This window comes from Astatotilapia calliptera, chromosome 12 (genome assembly GCF_964374335.1).
Source record: "Astatotilapia calliptera chromosome 12, fAstCal68.1, whole genome shotgun sequence".
Classification (NCBI taxonomy): Eukaryota; Metazoa; Chordata; class Actinopteri; order Cichliformes; family Cichlidae; genus Astatotilapia; species Astatotilapia calliptera.
Window position 1 is genome coordinate 18,916,848 of NC_137433.1, and position 20,992 is coordinate 18,937,839.

Consider the following 20,992-nt stretch of genomic DNA (forward strand, 5'->3'; position numbering starts at 1 on the left):
GATCGCTCCCACAGTTGATTTTTTCACACCAAGCTGCTTGCCTATTGTAGATTCACTCTTCCCAGTCTGGTGCAGGTCTACAATACTTTTCCTGGTGTCCTTCGAAAGCTCTTTGGTCTTGGCCATGGCGGCGTTTGGAGTCTGACTGTTTGAGGCTGTGGACAGGTGTCTTTTATACAGATGATGAGTTCAAACAGGTGCCATTCATACAGGTAACGAGTGGGGGACAGAAAAGCTTCTTACAGAAGACGTTACAGGTCTGTGAGAGCCAGAGATTTTCCTTGTTTGAGGTGACCAAATACTTATTTTCCACCCTGATTTACGAATAAATTCTTTACAAATCCTACCATGTGAATTCATGGATTTTTTTTCACATTCTGTCTCTCACAGTTGAAGTGTACCTCTGGTGCAAATTACTGACCTCTGTCATCATTTTAAGTGGGGGAACTTGCACAATCGGTGGCTGACTAAATACTTTTTTGCCCCACTGTATACTCAGTTGTAAGCACGCAAAACAAACATTCCCCACTAGGATAGCCAGACATTTAAACATGCTCATTAATCAAAGCACTTCAGTGTGAGTGGTCTGTTCAAGTGTCAGAACAACCTGTTTTTTGTTTTGCTTTTTATTAAATCAACACTGCCCCTGCTTTTAATTTCACAGAATTATACATATTAAAATATAATTATGTATTTTAAGCATCCTCATGGCTCAGTCCTTTATTTGCTAGTCATCATTTGACCTTGTATGGTGATGTAATCTGGAGGACTGGGATCATCTCATGTGTCCCAGTGGCAGATGACGTGTCCTGCAGATCCTCCCACATGGAGCATAATAAGATTGCAGACAGGATATAGCTAATTGTCTTCCCTTAGTAGACGTGATACAAGAGGACCAGCCTCATACCTGCTGAATGGCAGTTCAGCCACTCTCGGCCATGTCGGAATTCAACCCTGTCTCTGTGCATGTATGTAATGGGGTGTGAAAGACTGATTTTTTTTTTTTTTTTTTACACATGTAGAGGTGAGATAGATAGTCCAAAATCTAATTTCCAGGACTTCACCCATGTGTGAATTTGCATGCAGTGATTTGTGTGTGTGTGTGTGTGCGTTTTTGTGTGCATCCATTCCTGTGTAACCATTTTTGTCTTTGTCTTCATCTCTGTATCTCTGGGTGTGGGCTGCAGGAGAGGGAATGAGGTGGGGGCTGGCACTGACAAACTGCCAAGGGTGAGGAAGAAGCGCGTGAGGGAGAGTGGCAGGGCAGCCCAGTTGTTCTGCTCTGTTTCACCATAACTGCATTGTCAGATATGAGGATGGGCACTGATATGAGTACCATGGGAGCCTGACTTGGTGTCAGCTGAGAGCTCTCATCCATATTCATTATCATATTATAATAACACTCCATTGCCCTCAGAGACAGCACATTGGAAGATCTCCACCCTCCAGTGCCTTTGAAGACATCTATGTTTTTTGTTTGATTTTGTTTTGCTTTGGGTTTTTTATCTACTGACATGCAGCTTGAGATGTCTGAAGGCAGCAGGATGTCTTTTAATTTAGTTAAAAAGTGTAGCAATAGTAACAAATACTCTGTATTAGTAATTGCAAATGAGCTATGCATTAAAAAAAATTATTGAATGTCTTGGTTTGATTATCAAATGTTTTTTTATTCTCATTGCTATTTATGGCAGAGTGGGCAAACTGCTGCAGAAACCATGGTTTGGGTATTCATTGCTTTTCTTCCTGTGTGGTTAGTGTCTGAAATAGTCATACATTAGATTTGAAATGTAACTCAGCACTGAACGCGACAGGTTTTAGATGTACCAGACTTCCCTTTCTGAGTTTCTCCCTCAGTCAACCTCCTCTCATATAAACCAAACACCTTCTAAAAGATTAAAATAAAATCTAATGTGTGTCACCCAACTGACTCCTTCAAGTGAAGTACGCACATTAACACTTGAATGCACGGCCCAGGTTTGGTGCTCGAGCCCTCTGATTCAGGGGATACTTGTAGGCACATCAGGACTTGTGTGAATTATTTACTGGATTAACATAAAAGTTTTAAAAAGGGACTGAGTGACACACGGATGAATAACGATAGTCACTTTCCTCTGGAGTTGGAGGCTGGCTTACTAGCATTACTTTCATGGGATTTATGAAACTTTCCGCCCCACCGTGTTAACCAGATGCTTAAAGTTTAATGTCATGTGTGAATTAACAATGTGAATTCCGGGGTGGCGATGGTGACATGAAACTTTAAGTTGACATCTTAAAAAAAAAAACAACCAAAAAAACCTCAGTGACTACATTTTCTGGGAATATGAGTAGGTTGTGGTAGGTTGTATTTCAAGTGTTCACTGCACATTTTAGCTCATATTAAAATATCATTGTGTGTAATAAGTGTGCTTGGAATTCCTTGGGCAAACGTGCAAAAGAATCTGCAGATATTCTAAGTTATGTTTGAGAATATTTGTTGAATAATTGATCCGCGAGCATTAAGTTTCATGGTTTTTAAAATCACTGTACGACCAGATTGAAGTTTTCATTGCTGGATCTGTAAAGATTTAAAATTGGCCTGGATTTTAAGACATTTCTAGTGTTTTCAGTTACACTGTATGTGGTCTTTTAACTATAGTAGGTATCAATGTGACTTTATTACCACTTTTGACCCAGACACATTAGCTGAAGAAGGTGACAGCACTTTGCCACACTGAACAGATACGATGTGTGTGTGAGCAAGAGTGAGGTGACATTTCTCAGAGTGTTATCGCGTCTAAAATAGACAGTGTGAAAGAGGCAGGATCGTGAGGCCTTCTGCATATTTATGTCTCTGTGTGCAGTATATGTTTGTTTCCCTGAATGGCCCACATGTCTTGTAATATTTTAAGTGGCGCTGGAGGAAACTTCCTCTCCTGTTGCCTAAACAAGCGGCCATATATGCCTGCTGCATTACGCGTCCTGTCCCCGGAGCAGGAGGACAAAGCAGATGGGAAGGCCACTGTGATGCGTGGTGTGTGCACACATGCATGTAATTAATGCCCCTACTTGATAAGAAAATAAGAGCAAAGAATCCCAAAAGAAGACAAAGAGCTTCTTACAGTGATGGCACAGGCCTTGTAAATAATAGGTTTGTTGTTTTTGGATAGGAAAAGGCCTTTTCTTTAGCTTTGTGTGTCTTCCTGATGCTCACAGTAGCTGTCAGACACATGCTGACCAGAGAAGCTCTTCGACTTGTGCGCAGAGCTGTTTTTCCACTTTCTTTTTTTCTTTTTTATCAGAGGGCAAGTGAGAAGGGAGGAAGGAGTTTGCAGCTGCCACCCGAATGCACATATGGGCTGAGTTGAAGTGAGAACTGGGGGTGGGGGACAGAGCACATGGCCCCCTCAGTCACACTTTTAGCCATGAATGGCTGTGGAAAGTAGGCGGCTCTGTACAACTCAGCCACTTTTTGATTTATGAAGCAAACTTTGACAAATGAGACAGGTTTTTTTTTTCACTTTCATTTATAGTACCATGTACCATGAATGGCTTCTAAAAGTTCTGATGTTTACTTTTGTGGGTTTTTTTCCATCTGTTTTACCTTTTCACAGCTACATAGATAGTAACAATGATTCACAAAAAGCCAATTTTAAAGTGCTCATTACAACACTTTAAATAATTATTATGATAATTGAAATGATTAAGTACAAGTCCAGCTTGTCTCTCGTGTTGATGTTTGCTGTGATGCCAGTGCTCCTCATGTCATTCTACATGTGCTTGAGAGCGCTCAAGCACATGTAGAATGACAGCTGATATTCATAATACAGGCTACAACTAATGGGCTGTCTCAATTAAAAATAAATAAATAAAATAAATAAATAAATAAAATTCTGGTTTATGGTTAAAGAAACAGGGATTCTAGTTAATAAGCCTAATTTACTTGGCACCCATTCAGATATATATAGCGCTAACAACTTCCCTTTTTATATGACACACCAATTTCACTCAATCTCCGGGATCAATATTTGCAGGAAAAAAAACCTCGATATAAAAGCAAGAGTGAAGGATGAAGACCTTTCACTATATGAAAATGCACTGTGTGGCTCAGAGCCCATGTTTGAGGTTGATTATCAGATGATATCACCCTGGCACCAGCGGTCTGGGCGGTTCCCTTTCCCGTCTGGGGATGCTGTGAGAGATGGACAGCAGCTCCCTGAGGACCAATGAAAGGGGCTGTCATTAGAGGCACTTCCTGTAAAAAGTTACTTACAAATATCAGACTCATAAAACACATTAGTGTGTGTGTGTGTGTGTGTATAAGAGAGAGAGCAATAAAAGAGTGGTTCTATCTAGCAAATAGCCATTGTAATCTAGACCATACGCTTACGGACTAATCTGCATCAGGGGTTAATCCTGCTGCAGATGGCTGTCCTCAGTAATAATACACACATATGACATGTAGAGAAAGAAGCTGTACTAATACTAAATATGTGCCAGAAATGACTCTTTAAAATGCCTATTGGTACTATAGGTCAAATCTTATCACTTTACTAAAACAGGAAGGGTATTACCGGAATCTTTTATCACTGTGTGTTGTTTTGCTGCATAAGGTGATGAGTCACAGACTAAATGAGGTTATCCTCTCCATTAGGACATGCAGGCTGACACCAGAAGCTACTCACTGCGCAGCCTATTTGAGCAACAGCTGAGACATCACACGCCCCACTGTCCAATGCACACATGCACGCGTGACATCATTGTCATTCCTCTATTTTATATGCACCCAAAAGGGATTAATGTCTCTCTGGCTAAATTAAGACTGCTGCTGCTGCTCTTTTAGCTATTTATCTCCTCTGTGTCCCGTTAAAGCCTTTGTAGCGTTTCTATCAGTCATGTCTGCTGTTTTCAAATGTCATCTTTATTTTTCTCTTGTATCTTTACGCTTCCTCTTCTTCTTCTTCTTCAGCGTATTTTTCTCCCTCTCTACTCTCGCATCTTCCTGTGTCAAAGTATGTCCCTTCCTCTCTGCCTGCTTCAGATCCCTCCAGCCCCTCAGGCTGCAGTGACATGTGCATTGCAGTCTGCAGCCCCAGTATACTCTGCTGTGTCCTCAGGCCTTCCCATCACCCTGTAAGCTCCCCTCGTGCTTTTAGGCCCTTCTGTATAATTCATAAGCTTCCTGTGGCTCCTGTCATGTCTCATCGGGGCCACAGGAAGGCATGGTGTAAATAATGGAGCATCCCCAAAGACATGTTCAATGCTGACTGCCACAGCAGTGTGCCTTGCGCTTCCATGGAGGGGACAGGACAACTGTGTGCATACTTTTAAATTTTTTTATTTTTATTTTGGTGCCCTTTTGAACACATACCAATGTAAATTATTTCTAGACATATGGTATGCATAGAGTGAATATAATTACTGGAATGTATACCATTAACATTGTTTTGTACTCTCTCATGAAACTCTTGTTTTATTTCAATTGACTACACGGTGCCAGAAACTATCCAACATTCTCACGCTGTTAGAATCCTCAGCATTGATCATCTCTCCAAGGTTTTATTAGCATTATTCACAGCTGAGGTGGTATTGGAGCAATACCCCATTAGGGAGCTCCTGTGAAATCCTTCCTTAAACCCCATAGCAGATCGAACTGATCAATATTGTTGTGATGCAAATGAGAAATCAGGGCAGCGGTAAAGATGCAAAGGCCTCACTTCACTATCACAGGGTTGTCTTTAAAGGCAGATAACAGGTGATGTGCTTGTTAAATGTAGCAGAGAAATTCATCAAATGGAACAAAGATCACTTTGTCCCACTCAAACGTCAAGCTTAAGGATCTTGTTTTGCATCAATCTTGTTAAGGGTTGTCACAGCGGACCATTTGCCTCCATCTCACTATATTGCTAACGTTTCACACCAACCCTCTGTAAGTCCTCCTTCACTGCATCCATGAACCTCCTCTGAGGTCTTCCTCTTTTTCTCCTGCTTGGCAACTTCAAATTCAACATCCCTTTTACAATATATCCACCCACCATCCTCTGCACATGCCAAAACCATCTCTAAGTTTGTCTCCAAATTGCTCAACCTGAGATGTCCCTCTGGTATATGCCTTTCTAATCCTATACCTTCTGATCTCTTGATGTCAATGAAATCTTAGCATCTTAAGCTCTTCCACCCCCACCTCTAGTTTGGCCTTATATGTTTTTGTCATTGCCACTGTCTCCAAACCATGTATCATAGCAGGTCTCGCTACCAATTCGCAGATCTTCTTTTTCATTTGTGTTCTTAATTCAAAAATGAGCTGTGATAATTGTCTCAAGCCACTCTACTCTGCTCTTCATCTCTCTGTGCACTGTCCATTGCTTTGGATTGCTGTGCTCATACATGTCCTCCACCACCCTCACATACTTGTCTGCCGCTCCTGACTTCCCCATACAATACCACAGTTCCTCTCTTGACACCCTATCATATGCTTTCTCTAGATCCACAAAACCACAGCAACTCATTCTGATCTTTTCTATGCTTCTCTTTCAACACTCTCAAAGTAAAGTGCTCTTTCTCCCCCTTAAGCCAGACTGCTGCTTGCTGATTGTCACCTTTCTTTTTAACCCAACTCCAACAACTATTTCCTTTATCTAACTACAGCCTTTGCATTTGGATATCAGTGTATCGGTTAAAAAGCCCACTGTCTTCCACAGACATGTCGCCTGAACCAGCGGTCTTTCCACTCTTCAGCTTCTTACTAGCTGCCCTCACTTCCTCCTTACTAATCCTCTGCATTATTTACTTTCTTTATCTTCAGCTGTACTTTCCCAGTCACCTGGTAACTGTTCCCTACCACCTAGAGCTTGTCTCAACGCTTCCCTGAACTCGATGCACCATTCTTCCACCACTTAATCCTTGCCTCTGCTTTCACTCACTTCCTCGTCTTGATTTCTAAAATCATGCTGCACACTGCTAATTGATGCTACCCCGTTAGATTGTCCCCTGACACAACCATGCAGTCTCCTATTCATTTCAAATGGCTCTTTTTGCATAGAGTCCACCTGTGTGCACCTTCCTCCACCCTTATTTGTCACCTTATGTTCCTCCTTCTTCTCGAAGTACATGCTCACCACAGCTGTTTCGATTCTTTTCATAAAATACACTTCCATTAGCCCTTTGGAATTTCTCTCCTTAACACCACACCTGCCTAGCATCTCCTCATTACCTCTGTACCCTTTACCTTCATATTCATGGAAATTCCAGTCATGATTCTCCCAACATAGAAACACTCTTCCACTTCATCCAACTTAATTCAGACTTTTTGGCCAACAGCACTGGATACAGTCAGTGTTCACCCTAACCCAAATGATTTGGTATAGATTTCTCATTCTTGATGATCCACGTTTGATTTGTTAAAGATTTTATATTTTGGGGAAACAAGGCAGGGATTTAATGTAATGAATTAAGGACAGAGTGACATCGGGCATAGATAGAAGTTGGGTTAGCATTGCAATTAAACATTTAATCTAATACCACTTTTAGCCACCTAAGAGCTATTTTTGCTATCTCACTCACACACTTCATTGAGACTCAGTGCAATGGAATATAATGGAAGCTTCTCTAGAGTACTGACTCCCCACCGAACTGAAGAGAGTACATATCAAAGTGAGGTGTCATGTTTTTGTTGGCGCATGTATGTCAGGAAGAGAAAGAGAGAGTGAGGCAGTTAGAGAGCTAAATGAACCGCAGTTTGATCAAATCAACATGGGCAGTCTCTTGGGGCTAAGAACCTGGAAACACACCATGTGCTTATTGATCTGTGGCATGTTCAGAAAATCACTAGACTCCACTTTCCAATCATATGTGTAACCCCCTACTGTTCAACTCTGTGGTGTATTCTTTGTAATTCTGCTTGATCCGTCTCCCCTTGGCTTTAAGTTGAGCCCCGTTGCCATATACAGAATGGAACGGATGCAAGGTTAAGTATATAATCAACTGTCTGGTGGCTCACCAATCAGCCTGCAAGACCCTTTCACATTATATGTTCAATATGAGCTCCTGGTCTTTACAGATGAATAGCCAAATCATGACAATGTGCAAGTAAGGACAGCCAGACTCCTCTGTGTCACTTTTTACTTAAGTAAAAGTGCATCACTAACTGAACCTCCACCTGCCATACTAATATCCATCCATTTATTCATTCTCTTCTATTTATTCAATGCAGGGCTGTGAGCCCATGGGCTTGAATTACATGTGACTTTCACCTGTAAAATGTCTTTCAGAAATGTCTTGATTCTTCATGGCATGAATTCAACAACATACTGGGAACATTCATCCAAAATTATGGTACATGTTGACATGATAGCATCATATAGTTCATCATACAGTTGCTGCAGATTTTTTGGGTTGCACAGCCATGATGTGAATCTGTTCTACTAGATCCCAAAGGTGCTCTCTTAGGGATCTGTGGAAATCAGAAGTCATCAGAAGATGGGTACACACTGGTCATAAAGGGTTGGGAATACTGACCAACAGGTAGGTTGTGGCATTTAAATGATGCTTATTTGGTATTAAGGGTTCCAAAGTCTACCAAAACATCTCCCTCACACCATTATACCAGCAGCAGCTGGAACTGTTGGTACAATGCAGGATGGATCCATGCTTTCATGTTGTTTCTGCCAAATTCTGAATGGCAGAAACATTTCTGCAGCAGAAATGATCTTCTATAAAAGAACTGCATGTACCTAGAGAAGGATTAAATATTAATGAAATATTAAGTAGGAGTTTTAGCAAAAAAAGCTGGTTAAATTCTACATTTGGTCGAGTAAGTAAGTTCCTAGAGATCTGAAAGTTTCAGTGGAACCTGCACCTGTTCAACTTGCGTGTTTTATTAAACTGGACATGGCAGAAGTTCCGCTCTCCATCATCATAGCTTTCATTAATAACAAGTAAATGAGTCATCAAAAACCTCTTACATCATGTTTGATGAGGTGGTTACTAAGAGAAAATTCATCTGGTATACTGGTATACTTGCTAATGCAACATCTGTTTCTACACAAAGCACAGATGGTAACTGATCTCAGAGCAGTGAAAGCAAATCCAGTGATAGCTCGTGCAGCACGCTAATCTCCCATCATTCTTCCATCAAAGCCCATACTTCTCCACAATGCACATGCACAAACAAACAGCTGCAAGCTGATGGCCTCTCAGCTCGACAAGCTCCAGCCAACAGTGGCTGAAGTGCTGTGTTAATTTTGCTTCCAGAGACAATAGGCAACTGTTGCCACAGGATGGCAGTGATGTAAAGAACTGATACAAATATGCACGTAAAGCTTACAGTTTTTCTCAGTTGCTTTGGTGCATTTCTCACAACAGAATTGATCTCTGCACCACTACTAAGGCTCTTCTCAAAACAATTAGTGCAAACTGCAAAACATGGTGGATAACTTGCAAAAGTGAGTCACTTCATCAAAACGAAAAGTCAGTTGTTCAAAATAAGTAGTCAATGCTTCAAAAGCAAGTCCCTTAATCAAAACAGATAATACATTCATCAAAAGCAAGTACTTATATCAATCAAAGTGTCAGGGCTGTCACAATTACAAGTCATTACACCAGCACCTTTGGTCACAAAATCAAATGGTTTGAACATGTTCTCATTGTGACGGATTTCTTTGTAGGTGCTTCCCAATGACATGTCAAGTCTGGACAGCATGCATGGCATGTTGAAAACCATAAATTGTAAAGGAAAATCAAGACACTCCATATGCACTCTTGATAATATTTACAGTTTTTTACAGTCGCTAACAAGCGTTTGTCCAAACAGTTGTCACATTTGCAAAACTCTAAACACAATTAGCACAGCATCGGTCTGTTGTGGCCATACCATTCACACATTTCATGTCGTGTTCACCCAATATGCAGTCAGTGAACACATTTCCACAATGCTTACATTTTCTTAACAGACAAGTTATACCTCCCAACAAAACTATGGACTGTTCTTGTAGTATCTACGAATGTTAACACACAACATCCCACAATCGCAAAAACAATATTCCAAACCTTAGATACAGTATAAAAACCTCTGCTTCTGCAATGATATGTCGGTGGATCCGACATACCAGGCGGTTTTATCCCAGGTGCATCGACTTGGATAACATCAGATGTGATGTTGATGAAAACATGTGGCCTAACCCTGAAGATCGCAGAGATTAGATGCAAATCTTTTGCCTTTTTTTAGCCCCCCTCCCCCTCCCCCCCTTTTTATCTTGGCTTTTTGCTGTTGTTTTTTTGTTCAGAATGCTCTTGTGTGTTTCATGGATATTTTGTTCACTGTAAGCAATACTGTAAAACTTTCTCTGTCCTATCATACCGTGTTTCTACTGTACCTCCTGTGGTAAACAGTAAAGAAACAAAAACTTGTTTGCTTTTTACTGGAATGCTTTTGAATGTGAACATTACTGTACATGTGGACATACAGTTACCAACCAAGACATTTCTGGTGTCAATATGGTGGATTGCATGTTTCGCATGCAAATACCTGTGAAACTGAAACATGAAAGTCTATGCAGTTTTTGTAATGTCAATAATAGCCAGTATTTTGAAACCTGGTGTACTTTGATTGACTGCATGTACCTTGTGAAGTGAAAACAAGTGTTATTCTTTGACAGACTAATTTCATTTTGAGTCAGATTTATAGTGTTTTTGTACAGTTAGTGTGTGCAGAGAACGATGTGTTCTAATTTTGAAATGAGGAGTTAGTATATATTTAACAAAGTGTATTTTTGGGAAGGATATTATCCATTTGGCCAATTGTGTTTTGTAGGTGTGGGTCTGTGTTAAGAGTTTAGAAAAAGTATCTGAAGTATGGGTAGGCGCTTGTTAGCGACTGTAAAAAACTGTAATTGAAACTGTTCACAGCATTGTGCAAACTGGGGAAATACAGTAAATCAAACATTTTACAGCAAACATAAACTCACTTAGACAGTAAACCTCACTCCAGTGGTTATGAAACAAAAAAACAAAACTGAAAAACAGACACTGCTGCATATCAATCATTGATATCTAGACGCTCCCGTCTGTCTGCCCACATATTTGCATCAACATCACAGCGAATGTCAGCTCTATCGATGCATCGGGGAAAGTATCTTCTGGAGTGTCAACTCCACTCTCTGCAGGACTCTGCTGTGATGTCATCACAAGCTGCATCCATAGCTGCTAGCAGGGTCATTTGGGTATGTGGATGCCTGTCATATACCTTCCACCTCCAGGAAGAGAAAAACTCCTCAATTGGATTTAGGAATGGAGTGTAAGGAGGAAGAAACTCCATAAGTATCCTGTCGTGTGCTGCAAACCACTGCCCGACTACAGCAGAGTGATGGAAGCTAACATTATCCCAAACCACTACATACATTGTCCGATTGTCACCAGGATCATCCCTTTCATTTTGTGGGATTAGGTCCCTATAAAGAGCGTCCAGAAAAGCCAACCGGTGTTGTGTATTGTATGCACCAATACGAGGAATATGGGTGTGAACGCCATTTTCTGAGATTGCTGCACACATTGTAATATTTCCTCCTCGTTGGCCTGGGACATCAATGGTGGCTATTTCTCCAATGTGATTTCGTTCACGCCTTTTGCAAGATTGAATCCCGCTTCGTCAAGATATACAAACGTGTGCAGGGGTTTCATGGAAACTCCTTAAAAATAGGGTTTTAAAAATGGGTGTACAAAGTGTTTGACAAGATGTTCAACAATTTTGAGTGCACTGACACAAGCAATGAAATGAAGACTATTAGTTGTAAGGACAATGACTATTCAGCCGGTACAAGTATAAATAATTGTGACATTCATGATAAAAGAAAGGAGATAGTGATGAATAGCAAGTCAAAAGTGACCATTCTTTAGATATTTGTACTTACTCAACTGCTTCATGTCCAAAGGCATTTGCCTTTGGACGCAATGAACATGAAACCGCCACAAGGTTGTGCCAAAACGACTACATGTTGTGGAGGTTGAACTAACTGTTGTGCAAAGTTTAATTCTGTTGTGAGAAATGCACCAAAGCAACTGAGAAAAACTGTAATGAAGAAGTGCTTTCTGAGATGAAACAAGAGAAATCACTTTACTATACCTTTTCATTTTTAGATATCACGAACCTTGCCTTCCCTGTTCGAACTCCACCGGGTGAGAATTTCATTATTTACTTTGCATGACTTATTTTTCCAATCAACATAACAGTGCCGTGCCTTCTGTTCAAATTATCAGGATAACAGTAGACAAGTCAAAAGTAAGTGACTAAAAATAGGCTAGTATATCATTGATTTCCCTTTAAAAATGCATAGCAACGAGGATAATGGTTGGTATGCCCAAAAATAATTTCACACTTGAAATATAGGTAATATCTTACATTGGTGCCTTATATGTACTAATATCAGCAGCACCAACACAATAGAAGTTAGCACTGTCAGATCAAAGGATGTGCCAAAGGGATAGTTTGCACAGCTGTTAGTGGTTGTTTAAAAAACCCTCCACACTGGCATCAGCATTTTGTTTGATCACTTCAGCTGTGGTGGCCTATATATATATATATATATATATATATATATATATATATATATATATATATATATATATATATATATATATATATATATATATATATATATATATATATATATATATATATATATACATATATATATATATAGGCCAGATGTAGCCATGTTTCTATATATCTATATAGAAACATGGCTACATGTGGGATTATTCCCATTGGAAAGCTCTTTATATGATTCAGTTGCTTGGAAAAAAGCAAATAATCTCTCTGAAAAGAAAAATATTTTCCAGCCTGAATGCAAAACAAATTTAGATTATGGAATAGATTGTGTTATAAATCAGCCGAGTGCCTGGAGGCAAGAGGTGAGTGTCTGCTATCTTTGTGTGCATAATCCTCTCCCTGAATGGATGTCATAAAAAGTGTGTTGCTTACAATGTGATGAACTTGGGTCCCAACATAGCAGCTCCCATGGGCTTCTGAGGCTTTGTTTTGGATTAAGTGGCGCAGAAATGGGGGGATTAGACACCACGCTAAAAAAAAATAAGGGCACTGCAGGTGTGGAAATCTAGAACAAGCCATTAAAAGAGAAAGCACGTTTATCTTTTGTGCTTAACCCATTCATTCCAGCAGAAACACATGTGTGTTCATTTCGGTGTAAATGTGAGGGTGACTGGCTTTCTGTAGCGCTGGAATGCACAGTCCATGGTATAGCCCACCTCATGCCCTATGACAGCTAAGATAGGCTCAAGCCCTCACTGCAACCCTGAACAGGTTAGGCGGTTATAAAAATATATGAATGGAAGGATTTTTTCTTAATTTTTATTTGTTTATTCAAAGGAAGCGTTTTCCTTGCTTTTACCACTTGCAAATATATATGTAGCTGTTATTGTTATTAACTGAGCCCAGAGCCTATGGCCCTTCTGCTCCTCACTGTAATGATGTTGATACTAATGTATAAACTGATGTCAGCTTGAACAAGCCTGCAGCAAAGAGCTTGTATTTTCACCAGAGGCAATCTTCTAAAATCTTCTCTATCTTTTTTCTGCTTCCTCTTTTTGCTTAGGGGCAAAACTTGTTCTGCAGTTAATTAAAGGTTACTCTATCCCCTGCTTTTATTAGCTAATGTTTTATACCACTCCTCACAAAGGCACACAGAAACCCACACTGACACTCTCTGCCCTCCAGCTGCACAAGTGCTACTTTCTTAGCAACTGTAATCACAAAATAGAATTTGTCCTAGCACCTTTGATTCAAGGCTGAGTACTGAAAGTATACCTGTCTTTCTGACATGCCTTGGGATTTGGAAGATAAAGAAAGTGTTCGAGACAATTCAAAGAAACACTTCCTGAGGACTTTTGTTGTGTGTGCTGTGCGTGACTGAACAGGTCAATAGTTCCTGATGTTGCTCTTGGCTTTATTCAGAATACATGAAGGCTAGTGTTTGCATGATGAGGTATGGTTTTATCATTACTGGCTAGACAGGAACTATTTTTACTGCTCCCTTCCTTTACTGTCTTCCAAAGCATGGTAAAAATGTGCCTGAGATGAATGAAGGTGCTTTTGCTATTCATTGATTCACTCTTTCAATAACAATGAAGCATTTGAATTCATAATCCAGGCCAGTTTGAGATAGATAGATAGATAGATAGATAGATAGATAGATAGATAGATAGATAGATAGATAGATAGATAGATAGATAGATAGATAGATAGATAGATAGATAGATAGATAGATAGATAGATAGATAGATAGATAGATAGATAGATAGATAGATAGATAGATAGATAGATAGATAGATAGATAGATAGATAGATAGATAGATGTTCTCTCTTGCTTTCTTATTTTTCTTTCTCTTGCTTCTTCTCTATAGACATGCTCCAGCCAATGACATCGAAAAGCCTCTTTATGAAGATCATAATGAGAAGTAAAGCTTTGAATTCAGGCTGGATGCCTCTGAGGCATGTTGCATGTCTGAGCTTAGTTTCATGTCCCATCCCATTCAACAGGGTTGACGAAAGGCCATCGTGTACAAACCAAACAAAACACCCCCCCACCCACACCCACACACACACACACACAAACACACAGACGCGCACCAAAAAAAAAAAAGAAAGAAAAGCAAACAGCAGTTCTTAGAAAACTTGGGTTCAGCCTGTGGTATTGATTTTGCTGTTCACCATCAGTACATGTTAAAAGATCAATGTTGAGGTGTTCTACAGAGATATAAGAAGATAAACAATTTTGAGCACAAAGAGACACTTTTCAAAACCATCAATAATCAGTTTTTTAAGCCACATATTAAGCAAATTTGACATTTAACGATTTCAAGAAAGTGGGCAGAAAGGCAGTGGCTCTGCATGCTGCCAGGCTAATCCCAGTGAGATAAAAGGTGTGGATGAAGCCCCCTCTTGTGGTGAGATTGCAGGCTCCTTGTTTTGACAGGGCTGAGAAAAAGAGCACACATTGTACCATTCATCTGGTGAAAACAACATTGAAAAGGTAATTGGTATCACAGACAATGCACTAAAAGCTCTTCTTTTCTTGCTGCATTCTTCTTGACGTGATGCATTTTTAAGCGAAACATCTGCAAGTGATAAAGTTGCGTGACTGTCACTGCACAATGCCTGTGTTGACGAGACTCCTGAAAGGACAACAATGCCAGCAGTCACAGACATTTCTGTGTGCCACATGGCAGCGAGCCAGCACACAGACACTGCCACGTGCTCTGACGGTTTGACACAGAGATGGGAACAGTTTTCCGAGAGGGCTTCTGTTGTTGTCAAAACAAACACGTGTTTTGATTTATTTCCCATATCTGCAACAAGCCGAGACACTTATTTTTCTATTCTTTCTTTTATCTTCTGGCCAATAGATGGCAATGTAACATCAAGTATGAAACAGGTGTCCTTAAATTGCCATATATATAGATAGAAGCTAGAAAATACATCACCATTATGAGACACATCAGCATCATCTTGCCTCTGAAATTGGGGAACACTTTGGTGGGAATGAAATATGCGCATTGGGAGCAGATGATAACCAGAGGGAATGTACATTTTTTAGAATACATTTCTGGCAGGCTATATTTACATACATTTAGACAAGAAATGTTTGAGAATAGTAGGATATTGTTCACATATCAAACATACCACCCTGGCTGTCAATCATCTGAAGCTATAAAGCAGACAGGCGAATCAACAATAGTCATTATTTCAACACAGGAATCTCTGATCTGGAATACATTTAAATATTAAGCTGCACCAAAGAAAACTTGTCGCCGGCGTGCCCAGACGTGTCATTCGTCTATCTTGGCAACAATAAGAAGTAAAGGACAGAAGTTACGACCTCTTTGTTTGGCTCACAATCCCATGAATTCCCCGGTGCCTGCGTCTTGCAGCTGTAAATAAAGGTAATTGTACAAAAACTTAATTAAACCACATAAATCCTGTTTACGACATCTGGGCTTTACTGAGCCACTGAATCATAGGAAGGGAGGAAGATGCAGTTTGTGTGTACGCTTATTTTTCACTCACACCATCCTACCCACATGTGCTTTCCCTTTGTTTTTTAGACATGCACACAAACACTACGGGGTACACCCAACCTAAAATCCTCCCCCTTCTGTTCTGCGTGTCAACATGAAGCACAACTTTACTGTGGCTCTCGCTGAAGTGGCTTTCTGGGAAACTGGAACAATGATTCATCTTATTCATTAACTTAATTAGAGCTTGGTATATTCTGTGCTGTCTGACTGGCACTCAGGATGGGATTCTCTGTTATTCTACACCACAGACAGCTGAGATCAGCCCAGTGCCATGATCCTGTGACCTGATGACCGGGTATTTAACGAGGGGAGGCAGAGGATGGAGCATACAGACAAGGGTGTCCCCTGTTTAAAAATCAAGTAAACGTATTTATGGAAAGTCAAGCAGAGTTCAGACCTGTCTGCTCACATTTGCTGTGAAAATATAACGCAAAGGTGGACAGTTAGTCACGTTCGTCTGGCTTGCAGAGTGCAGTGGCTGTGTGTACAGCTCTCGGTCTCAGCAGTTTCATCCGGCGAATACAATCTTTTATGATTGATTGATATTAGATTGAACTGGCTCGCTGTTGTTTCAGCGCCATTGACTTCAGCGAGAGTTGCAGCTGAAGATTACAACACTGATTGCATTTCAATTTTTAATGGAAAGTGCCAGAATATCCAGAGTTCTCTCTCGTAAGTTCACTCACAGTGCTTTGCGTCATTAGCAAGCCTCAGAAAGACAAATTGGTTGTATTACCAGTTGCCTAATGTTCATTTATTATTTGTAATAATAAAGTGGCACGTATGCGTGCTTCCCCCTAAAATTTATTACGGGATACAGCGCACTGTTCGTGGAAGATGATGCTTTTTCACAGCCTCATAAGTCACTTGAGTCTTTATGGCAGTTATTAATTTGTCTAAGTGATGAGGTGTGGGAGAATCCCCTGGGCCTGCTCCTGTTGTGTACACTGGACTGCAGTTAGACATGGCTGAACTATAAGGATCCTAATAGCACTAGAGTCAGTAGGTAACTCAGAGGGGTGGGGAAACATGAAAGGGCATGTGAATAAGCATTATAGATGGGTGGATGGATGGATGTCCTGTCTTTGTCCCATTGACTCAGCTGGTCATGGCAGATGACCACCCCTCCCCAAACCTGGTTCTGCTGGAGCTTTCTTCCTGTTAAAAAGGAGTTTTTCCTTCCCACTATCTCCAAGTGCTTGCTCAAAGGAGGTTGTTTGATCGTTGGGGGTTTCTCTGTATTATTGTAGGATCTCTACCTTACAAGATGACTGCTGTTGTGGTTTGGTGCTATATAAATACAATTGAACTGAACTGAATTGAATTAAAAAGATGGATGACGGTGGATGGTTTGGCAGATTGCTGGATTGGTGGATGGATGTTGTGCTTAAAGTTTGGCCTAGCTCTCTCTCATGTTAAAAGCACAGAGAGTAGGCTGTTAGAAATTACAGGAGAAAGTGAATCAGGCAATCCAAAGAAAGATCTAAATCACTTCTACAGTAATGTAACAGATGAATAATTCACTAGGAGAAACGGTGCTATTCCCACCAATACATCTTCAGCTTTCTCTCTGGCTGACTATAGTGAAGCAGCCCATAATTGCTCAGGGCATGAAGTAGTACTTAAAGCCAAGAACGATGTAGATCAGAGTGCAATGCACACTACAGTGACAGGCACCACAAGTAACTAGTCCATCATACTAACCTCTATACCGTGGCAGGTGAGCAAGTTAGGGGGCCATAAAGCTGCAACATTGCTTGCATATCACCGAAGGCACAAGTCTTGTATGGCACAAAGTGCAGAGAAGAGCTTGTGAATCACAGGGAGGCGAAAAATGGCACTAGTTAGTATTTAATGAAGGCACATAAAGTGGAAATCTCAGTGTTCAAGACCTCAGTGAAGTGCTACCCTGGAGGAAGAATGCAGTCTGGAGCGCTGATGGAAAGACTTTGATCCGGCTGCGAGAAATCTTTAAACTGACTTGAGCGCTGGCGGTGCACTGTTGCATCGTGGTTTGTTTTAAAACTGAGAGATAAACAAGTTCTCACATCATCACCAGAGTTTTAAGATGAGGAGATCATAAGCCCATGTAAGGAATCGAGGAGCGCTTAGGCCTCCATCCCTTCCGGTCTTATCTCCTCCAGCAGTATGTTGGAGGAGCACTTCTTTGTGGCAAGCTCAATATTATAGCCAGTGCACCCCTCCCCCCCTGCCCCCCAGTTCAGTTGATTATTACTGTATGTAGCTGTTCTCTCAAAGGTCAAGAGAAGTGATTTGTCTCTCCACAGCTCAGCGCTGTCTCTCACTCTAAATCCCAGCGGCGTCTGGGTGGAGATGATAGAGCAGCCCATTCCAACCCTCCCAAACTCCCTGACCGACCCCTCCTTCCCTTCGTCCTCGATGGGTCATTCCCTTCCGCAGTCCCCCAATTACATGCAAACCAATGCAAGAATGCACATTTTGTTTTGAAATCCCTTATCCAGGAGACGAGGGTTTTGGAGGCTGAAAGCAATGTGTAGTGCCATTTCACGAAGTTTATTGCATTTCTCTCGTGATAATCCCGTCCCAGCTACGCTCATGCATGTTTTATAAATCTGCTTAGCCTTGTGATGGAAAGCGGGGGAAAAAAGTTAAACAAATATTAAAACCTTCTTTTGCAAGTCTCTAGATTTGCAAATCCACTGGCATTTACATTGTATTGTGGAGGGGGGAGGGAGAAATCTGAATTGTGAAAATATTTGCTATAAAATTACAACAATTGTGACTAGTGTCATGTTTCTACTTGCAATATTGATATTTAAGCATTACTTTCTCAGTGTGTAAAAAAAGGCAAGTCTTCTCTTTTGCTTACTTTTCTATTTCTTTTACTCCCAGGACTCTACATCTTACTTTTCTTCTCTTACAGCTGGTCGTGCTGATTTGATTCAGCATTTCCAGAGTTCCCCAGCTCCCCGTTGCTTATTCTCAGAGCATTACTCACAGATGGCTGCAGAGGAGGCTACAGGGACGCTGGGCTTGCAAGCGCCAATTGGCTGGACACTTAGCTACAACATGTAACTGACTACCCATTGTTTTCTTTTTTTTTTGTTCCTGTGTTCATCCTCTTCATCACCCTGAGCTAAAGAGTCACTTGCTGTCACAAGCTGTGCACGGACCTTTATCCGTGATTATGCTTCAGAGCATGACTTAAAAGGATGCACAATTATGTTATGCATACATTAAGAAGGAGCTCAAATTCATTCACCTACTCGCTGTGATGCTGCACTTTTTTCTATCACAGACACCCACAAATAATGTATTAAGGGCAATGACATTTCAACACGTTGACTGAAGGAAGCGGAGATCAAACCACCACTCTACCTGCTGGGCTATAGTTGGCCACTTGACAATGACAGTGATTATAATGTGTTTAACAAATATTTAACTCTTAATGTTTGCAGACTGCAAATGCCTTAATGTGATGACCTCAGGTTAAGACCAAACCTTTTGTGGAGAGCGAACCTGTGGTCTCCCATTAATGTGCCCATGAAAAAAATGGAATAAGAATCAAACCTCTTCTGCATAAGTAAGTCATTACTGAGGTTAAATACAGTGATGGAGGGCAGAGTTTAATTGGACCATTTTTTTGTTCTGTAAGGCAGGTCATTCACTTAGCTTTAACAGACCTTCCTGGGATCTTAAAGGAAAGCAAGTTAATGAACCACTGAAGTTTTCAACCATTAAAAGTGAGCTTGATTTGAAATTTAGCGAGAACTTCTTCTTTGTCTTCACTCTGCTCCCTTTAAGGGTCAGCATTGCAGACTATTTGCTTCCATCTCACCCTATCCATACATCCATGAACCACCTCAGGTCTTCTTCTTTTCTTCCTGCCTGGCATCCTTTGTCCAATATATCCACTATCACTCCTCTGTATAACTAAACCAGGGATGTCAAACATAATGTCCAGGGGGCAGAATCGACCCGGCAAAGACTCCAATCTGGCCTGCTAGAAGGCTTTGGAAAATGTGAAGCAGTGCATAGATTTTGAACTTTTAACTGTATTTTCAAATGTTTTACAGCTTTTTTCTATTGTTAAAGACTCCGCCCACAATGCCACTGATTCAGTAAAAAGGACTAGATGTTACAGTCCCTGATAATGCATTGCTTTAGATGGAGAGACTCTTGAGGGATGGCTGTTATGAGGAAAGGCAGCCCAGAAACTTTGCCAGCAGCACACATCATTGTGTGCTTCAACTTTCGGTCTTTTACCCAGGCTAATCTGCCATTTTCCTTCCTTGGTTAGGTTTAAGGATTAGAGATCTGATCTAGATTATCATTTTAAATTTGGGACACATTGTGAGTAGTGGACCTTGGATTCATCGGGTGTATTTTCAAATGTTTTACAGCTTTTTCTATTGTTAAAGACCCACAATGCCACTCATATTATACCAAAGTAGTTCAGTACTAGATAAACAAGGAAATGACAGAAAAGTTCCTGTTTTTTTCTTTTTTCTATCTACTATCTTAACATCTTCATCTCCACCTCCTGTCTTTTTTCAGTGCTACAGCCTCCAAACTCCATACATGATAGCAATTCTCACTACCTTCCCTTTCACTCTTGCTGCTATCCTTCTGTCACAAATCACCCATGACACTCCTCTCCATCCACTCCACCCTGCTTGCATTCTCTTCTTCAACTTCTTGTGCACTGTCCATTGCTTTGGATGGCTGAATCCAGATATTTAACTTCATCCCCCTTCGCTACCTCTGCTCCTTGCATCCTTACTGTTACAGCTGTCCACATGTATTCTGTCTTGCTTCTACTGACTTTCATTCCTGTTCTCTCTAGAGCAAATCTCCAGCTCTCCAGCTCTCTTCCACCTGCTTCCAACTATCACTACAGATCACAGTGTCATCTGCAAACATCATCGTCCACAGAGACTCCTGC

At 40.7% G+C, this 20,992-nt stretch overlaps 1 long non-coding RNA gene across 1 annotated transcript; it reads left to right on the top strand.

Moving 5' to 3' along the window:
- The first annotated feature begins 447 nt into the window (after positions 1 to 447).
- On the top strand, positions 448 to 1,642 carry LOC145432455 (uncharacterized). Its single transcript, XR_013912750.1, has 2 exons — positions 448 to 968; positions 1,188 to 1,642. It is a non-coding gene; the product is annotated as an uncharacterized LOC145432455 (long non-coding RNA).
- The last annotated feature ends 19,350 nt before the right edge of the window (positions 1,643 to 20,992 follow it).